The 8,236-nt window shown below is 41.5% G+C and overlaps 1 long non-coding RNA gene across 1 annotated transcript in view; it reads right to left on the bottom strand.

The window, feature by feature from the left end:
- Window positions 1-1,345: 1,345 nt before the first annotated feature.
- The window catches only part of LOC109955496 (uncharacterized), a 95,755-nt gene continuing 88,864 nt past the window's right edge, over window positions 1,346-8,236 (bottom strand). Inside the window, exon 3 of the long non-coding RNA XR_002274267.1 lies at window positions 1,346-2,048. This is a non-coding gene — a long non-coding RNA (uncharacterized LOC109955496). The remainder of the gene's footprint in view (window positions 2,049-8,236) is intronic.

Below are 8,236 nucleotides of genomic sequence, written 5' to 3'. Positions count from 1 at the left end.
AAAGAGGAGAAAAAAAAAAAACAAACTTAGCAAAGAGAACCCAACGAAACAACAAATCAAACTATCACAACTCTAAATGAATCTAGCTTTCTTCATATCTCTGTGCTCAGGGCTAACGTTCATAGCCCTTCCTACCCATCTCCATTACGCTCAGCTTGTCAGCCGCCAAGCCGAGCAGAACGAGGAGTGAGGAACAGCGGTCATAATGAGACAGACGATAAAGCAGAGGATGGAGAGATGGCAGCGACAAAGTGAAAAGATCTAAACAGCGTAAATGGTCTGAAATTAAGTGTTGTCATTTCTCAAATGCACGGGCTTTGCAGAGGAATCCTGAACTTTAAATGAAGTAAATGATGGCGGGTTTTTCATCATTTCAAGTAGCCTTTCATTGTCCAGGGCAAAACTGAGTGATGCCCTCTACATCATTTAGAGAAAACTATGAATTAAACATGGCCACTTACCACACTGGTGGAGATGTAATGAAATTCAAAAACGCTACTGACACTTGTTTTTTCACGTGTTATTTGATTAAAACAGTGGCCACTAGGGTGGTGAAGTGATGAGTGATTAACTGGGAGGTGAAATGAACCTCACTGTTGCTAATTCTCTCCAGAGTGTTATTGCCTTTGGCTACTGTCATACTGGTATGAAATGGTTCGTTTGCAGCACTGAAATAAAATGAATTCGTTCCTATGCTTCCAGCCTTCCTGTTCCAATGGTCCGTTGCTCTCATTTCATGTTTGTTCAATCTGTGTGGTACTGTGAAACCTGTCTGTCTGTTCTGCCTACAGCTTCAGCAGCAGTATCCAGAGTCGTGTCACTGATCCTCAGTGAATTCACCTGCTCCCTGTCTGTCCTGCTTTAGGACTGCAAACAGGAAGCTGCTCTTTCTGACAAAATAAGAGGTCAGAGCGCTGAATGCTGCTCCCTACTCTCTGTATAAGAGTGGTCCAGTTAGTGTCGACTCTAAGCTAAAAGTACTGACCAAACCCTTTAAAATAACATGCATGATCAGTGCCTGAATGAAGGACGGTGCAAGTATTGACCCTTTGATAACACAATCATTCCCTCAAATGATGATCAGGTTCCCATGAGCATATACCGTATGCTTATTCAGGGCAGCCCTTTCAGTGCTTTATGTTTTATATTTTCCCCCATGGCATCGTTTTTATCATTAAAACTATGATTTGAACAGTACGACTTGAACCTGCAATAACTACAGACAGGTGACAAATTAAAGGAAAATCTTGATGGGAGACATTTCTTCCAGGATGACTGCTCCCATCCCTAGCTCATGAATAGTTTGATGAGTATGAAAATGATGTGAATCATATCTTATGGCCTTCACAGTCACCACATCTGAACCCAGCTGAACACCTATGGGAGATTTTGGAGTAATGTGTCAGACAACATCTCCACCAGCATCGTCAAAAACACCACGAGGGAATACCAGTGCATGTCTGAACAGGGCTTTGTAGAAACAATGCTGAACAAAGCTGTTCTGGCTGCACATGGTGGCCCAGCACCTTACTGAGGCATGTTATGTTGATTATATTCCTTTAATTTATCACCTGTCTGTAGTTTGTTTTAATTAGCAGGTGGCACAGGAAACAAGTTGTGAACACAACATTGACATCATCTTTTTAAGTTATTAATAATGAATTTTTTTTTTTTTTTTAGCAATCAGTGAGTGTTTATACTTCCAGTAGTTACAGAGCAACATTTTACTCTACTGGAGATGTGTCTCTGGCCAGCTGGCAAAGCTCGATATTCACCGACTTAGTTCTGCTTTTGGTCTCTACCAACTGCTGAGGGAAATATCTGGCTCTGTAGCAGCCAAACGCTTCACTATGTTCACCAGCTGGTGGCTAACCGTGTCTGTCTGCTGTCAGGTGCTGCACAGCCGCCTCTAGCCAAACTATAGGTGAAGCTGGTTCCAATGCAAACGGCCAGTCACACTCAAGCAAGAGCAAATGCGATGATGTTGCTGGTCTGAATGTATGGTTTTCAGGAGCACATTCTTGTATTCAGCTACCAAAATCCACTGCCTGCAACAATTAAAAAAAAAAGTGATTTAAAACAAGTCAACACAAACTTAGCAACAGTGTCTGAAAGTTAAAGTTGATGTGCAGGCAGGATCAACACTCCAGGAACTATGATCAGTGCAATATTGATGGTCAGACCTAAATAATGAATCCAACAGAAGAAGAGAACATGGAGCCACTGCACATCAACAGACCATCAAAGAAGAGAAATGTCTTTTCTGACACCACAGTAAAAAGAAAACACATTATAATCAATCAAACATCAGTGACCATTCATAATTTTCTTTCACGTTTCCCAATACCGTATATTGGTCTTATGGCAAAACATTATTACAAGGCATAGCCCAGTTTTCAGTCTTTGGTTCCATATTCTTTTCCTTTCGATCAGCTTGACAGGCAGTGAGCACTGCTACCCCTTGTACAATAGCAAGCGTACAGTATCAGAGCCCTAAAGAGAAGCGCAATGGTGTCCTCAGATAAAAGCCCCCAAACTGGCATCCTGAGATGAGTCTGCTGCTCTGACAGATGTGTCTGTTTCATAGGCCTCATTATGAGCCCTTTTCTATCCCTGTGACTGGGCCTGATCTTTGACTGCCACCCCCTTTTCTTTGCAGGTCCATCTACTGCCCTGATTGGCAGGTAATTACCAGCCAGATGACAGCAGCCTATTCCAAGAGTCGAGAGGTCATCAAGGTGCTTTTTGGTGCACAGAGTTTTCCCAGACCGGCTAAAGTTCTCAGAGATGAATTTTCCTTGAGAGAAAGCTGCAGGTGGTGACAATGCCAAGCCGTTAGTTTAGTCTTTAGTTTAGTTTATGCTGCTCCCATCTGAAACCATCTTTGATCATGTGACTAAAAGGTGGGTGAGGGAAAGGACTTGTTTTCTGTCTTAGCCACTGTTATTACACAGAGACAAGCAAGTCATAGCTCTGATTCGAGTGCATGTGGGGTTATGTGGAAAAATACTGTAAACTAAGTGGAAGAAGAGAAAGGAAAAGCTGTGCAAGAGGGAAAGATGAGCCAAAGCCTGAAGCTAAACTGTGTCAGCAATGAGACTGTGGATTAAAGTGACAGCTTAAAGTCACAGGGAAATAGTATTTTCATGGCATCGTCTTTCTTGTTTCATGGTCTTGTTGAACAACAGAGGAAGGGACTTCTGAAAAGTAGGCAGGTTAGATGGTCTCTATACAGGAACTTTTTAGAAAAAGGAAGAAGTGCCTCTAAGTTTTGATTCAGCTGTAGATGCCTTGTGTTGCTGACTGAATTTCTTATGACAAGAGGTGCCCCAAACATCACTTTGAAATTTGTGAAGTTGCGCGTTTTGTATAAATGCAAGAAGTTTATGGGGATTCTGCTATGACTTTTTTGGTTTAAATGTTTTATGCAGCATTAATGTATTTATTTTTGGCCTCTTAGATACAGTGGAACAAGCTGTAAATACAATACTGACATATTATCCACCTTAAGTTGTTTGGGGAACTTGTTAGCAGTAACCTATTTACACTCCCAGCAGACACGGCGCAGCAATAACATTCATTTAGATTCATGTTTCTGGGCACTTGGATAATGTGAATCAGATATTCTCTCTTCTCTTGGTTCTTTCTGTAGTCAAACATTTGCTGATGGAAACAATACTACTGAGAGTGGTGAGACTGAACTATGAGTTGTAGGCAGTAAAACCAAAACAATGAGCTGAAAGATGCTAAGGTGCCATAAAAAAAAATGCAGAACTGGTTGATTGTGGGCTACAGATAGGTGACACATTTACAGGAAAATCCTGCAGCTTTGCAGCTCAGTGACGTCTGATGCCACAATGCTCTTATATCAGTAATATCATATAATAGTCCCTCTGTTTGTTCTCAGCTTCCTGCCCTTTGTTTTGTCAAGTGGTGTAATTGAATTTTGTGTGATCTGGTCAGGTTTCCGCTGGCTACTACGTCTCATTTATTTCCTTCACAGAAATAACACATTAAAACAGCATCCTGCTGCTACATTTACTGTTCAAAGAACCATTAGCCACTCATTTAGCATTAGCTTCTCAATGCTAATAGTGGCACAGATGCTAAATAACAAAGGACAGCGACGTATCCTTTTAGTGTGCTCTGCATCTGATCACGAGTCCAGCTACTCAGAATTTAAGCAATGGTCAAAGCAGTCAGTTAACCTCAACATTTTCATTTTACATTTAACTCTGCATATAGTTTTGAATAAGATGTACATAATCTAGAGAGAAAATACACTCGGCTCCCACGAAACTGCGAGAGGGAAAGTTAAATCCTGAGTGAAGCCACAGTGCCTGTCGGAGTAACGCCCTTGTGAGTTTTTTAGAATAACATCATCAAGTTGAGTCTCTTCTTTCTAGTCAGCATACTGTTATTCCATGCCTGGACCTTAGTTACATAAGATTCAGTGGCCTTTATTTAGCCTGAGAAGGCTCTCATTTGAGGTGCAGCATAAATGATGCAGGGCTCTGAATGACGCAGATAGATACAAAAGCAGTGTCTAGGTTTCCCACCGCGACCGCCACTTTGGACATAAACAGTTGCCACCAGGCTGGCAACAAGGCTGAGTCACAGACTGGACTGCATGAATGACATCTACACCTTCACTTAAAGTCTGTGGCCTGTGTCCCCTCCCAGGAGCAAGACTGAAGTAAGCTCTGATTTTAGAGGCTCGCGTGTGTTAATTCAAGAATCAGACACTGAAGCATGAAAGAGGAAAGGAGTTCAACACTGATGCTACTCAAACGCTAAAAAGACAAACTGTCCTGCAGAAACACACGAGGGTGTGGTGGAAGTTGAGACATCCACTTCCACAGACCAACACCACAGAGCATTCTGGAAAGTGCTGACTGTCTGTTCCCAGCCACAACCACGCTGCCATGCAAAGCCATCATTTACCAACAAGACGCTGCCTTTTGCACCAGCTAACCCTAATGCTGGCTCCCACACATGCTGACAGTGCTATTATCATCTCAAAACAGCACTCTTACTGCTCTTATTAAAAAAAAAAAAAAACTCCTGGCTAAACCAGCTTTCAAATTCTCCCTCTTTGGCCCTCTGCACATATTGACAACATCAAGGGAAAATACGTGGTCTTCATCAGAAAGCACCCTGCATCCTGATTGATATGCACCAACTTTCCTCATACAGGCTGCTGCTGCACTGGAGGGGAAATAAAGGCAGCAGGCACAGAGCTACAGCACAGTGGCACAGATGAAAAGCCCACAGCTCACTCTATGATGCAGCTCCTGTGTTAAGCCCTAGGAAAACAGCATAGAGCTGCACTGTAAGCTAAACAGACCTGCGCATGTGAAGTCATTAATCTCTTGTAAACTGGCCTAATTGATATTTCTCTTCCGCTCGGTATACAGGTTCATCCCTGTTTTATACCACAGCGTAAAACGAGATTTGAAAGGATAAAAAGCAAAGTGACTGCATTTGATTCGAGTCTTTGATCTGTGGCAAAAGAATAAGATATCCATGGTGATGCAAACAAAAGAAAAACAGTTATTATGGTGTTTGTGTGCCAGATTTTATTTGCTTGGCTGTTGCTAAAGGTCAGAGCATTCACTGTTGAGTGGGTGGGAAAAAAAATTTTAAAAAATGAGACGTACAGTCGGCCACATGGAGCAGAGAGAGAGACATGACACGGCTTCTGAGATGTTTACCATAGTGATGGTTTGTTCTACTCGTTTTGAAGAAGTACATTTTCTCATTTGTCTTCATGTTCATTCATTTCCGCTCGCTCTTCCACACACACACACACACACACACACACACACAAACTGCTGCTGCCAAGTGACGCAGACCTGTCCTACTGCATTACCTACAATATGGCAGCCGAACTATGACTCAGCTCATTAAATAGAGACAAGGGGGCTTGACAGTTTACATAAACCACAGTAGATATACGCCCTCCACACCTAATCAACAACACTAAAACATCTCCTTAATTAAAAATCATTAACTTGATGCATTCACTATTAACAGCACCAATTAATTACATACAGAGCTAATGTCTCATAAATAATGAAAGGATGAAAGGGTGTTGTGCAAGAGAGGAAGAACAGATGGATGTTTCTTTTGCTTGTTTTGCTTTGTCACTTCATGTTCAGTCGCCCACCCAGACAAACTAAATGACACTAATCAGGTCCTGGTGTCAGCGGTCCGCCAGTTGTTGGCGACAACTTTGTTTATGGGGAACAAATGAATCCGTCTGAACCCCTGCTTGAGCCATCTGCTGACAGAAGCCCACTTCCACTAAAGCAGTGATGGTTGCTGCAAAGATATGAGGCTGTGATTTGAGGTCCAGCGTTGCTAATTTTCAAGTCTGTGAGAGTGTCTGCGCACACACACACACACTTGCATCTGTATGTTGCTGCAGCAGAAGGAAGTGTTTCTGTGCCATAGCAGCAGATGGTCAAAGCTTAGCCCCAGTTTGTGCCTCATGTATTACCATTACATTCATGTCCCACAGCCAAACATTCGTTTTCCAAAAATAAAGACCCAGCAATCTTTGAAAACCCCCAACATATCATTTGTCAAAACAGCTTGTGTTGTGAAGGTATTTCCAAAATTAACAAGCATCTAGATGAAACAATATTCCAACCAGTCAAACCTGGACATTGTATTAGAGAATGCACAATAAAATAAAATCTGTCTAATACAGATATACATTCATTTTTTTAATGAGCAAAGCTCCTCATCTATCAGCTTCCTCCCTCCTCTTTTCTCACACACAGTAGATGCATTTTCTCCCTCAGTTTCCCTGATTCCCTGCTTTGTTTCTTATTTTTCCTCCTTGCTGGTTTCCCACTTCCTCTCTGTAGCAGCAAAAATGAAAAATACCACCACTTCATATCTGTGAGCATATCAAAAGAGAAAAGAGGGGGGGGCGGGGACTCCTACGGCTCTCTTCCAAGCTGAAAGTGATTTTTTTTTTATGTACTGCAGAACAATTTCATGCCCAATTCATTTAGTCCCTTGGTAATTTAATTTAGAACTATTTCCAGATCCACTGTAAATTTCCTACCATCTAATCTTGTTTGAGTGGTAGCACCACTTCTTTTCAAAGTTCAGTGTTGAGCGAAACTTTGAAAGTATTTTCATTGTATACCCTTAATTAGTCATTCAATTTACACTTTTTCTTACTGAGTAAGTGCTGCAAATATAAAACATTCACCGATTTAGCCAACATTGGTGAACGTCATGCGAACTGACGAGTCTCTGCTTGACTTGTGTTTTCATCAGATTCTCACTTTTTGTTTAAGTAAAATCAATAAACTAAACCTTGTTTTCAGTGTTGTTCTATTTTGTCACCATTGCTCATAGTACTACCGAGTGTTGGCTTTCAGGTATAAAAATAAAAAACAAACAGCACAGACTGTTTTCCTCCATCCAACAATCAAAGACCAGATTTGTCATGTCCCACTTTCTCCCATCCAACTGCCAGTTTGCATCACACTAAAGTTATTATCTCACGATACATCAGTGGAACCTGCAGGACTTGACTTGTCCACCACAAACCACTTCCCCCTCCTGAACAATGCCGCAATAAAACAAAATCAGCCTCCAACTTCAACATGAAGTGGTGTTGAGTGTAAATAAGTTTTGTCTTTATTGGGTTTGAAGTAAGATTGAAGCACTTTTGAAAAAGGCAAAGCCGAAATCTAACAGCGATGCCACAAGACCAAAACATGCAGCACTTTTTCTTCTGATAGTTTAAAAACTGCCAGGGTTGGGAAGTCAACAGTGTTTGAAGTGTAAATAAAAAGATGTTAGCCTGAGTATTTGGGGCCATGAATCGTGGCCAAGAATTATTATTATTAGTAATTTATGTCTGCTTTGGGTGCATCACTGCCTTTAATTCGCAACTGAATAACAAACAAAAATGGAGAGATGACATACAACTACATCGTCAGGATTTTATAATGGGAACAATGTGGGTAGATCTATAAGTTCCACGCAAGACCTGTAGTCTGCTCCAGTAAACACTGGCTAAATCCCAGCACAGGCCTAGGCTGTACTGTATGACAATATAAACTGGTCAAGCATCATGGATATGCCAAAGTAGTTGTCCATGTCACATCTCTAGTTGTTCAGGACATTGCTGTCAGTGAAGTGGTGGAGATGGATTAGTCTTTGATTAGATTCTATAGCTGATGGGGCACAGCAAAGAGGGTCATTACAG

This window comes from Monopterus albus, unplaced genomic scaffold, assembly GCF_001952655.1.
Source record: "Monopterus albus unplaced genomic scaffold, M_albus_1.0 scaffold15.1, whole genome shotgun sequence".
Classification (NCBI taxonomy): Eukaryota; Metazoa; Chordata; class Actinopteri; order Synbranchiformes; family Synbranchidae; genus Monopterus; species Monopterus albus.
This window is presented reverse-complemented; position numbering and strand designations above follow the sequence as displayed.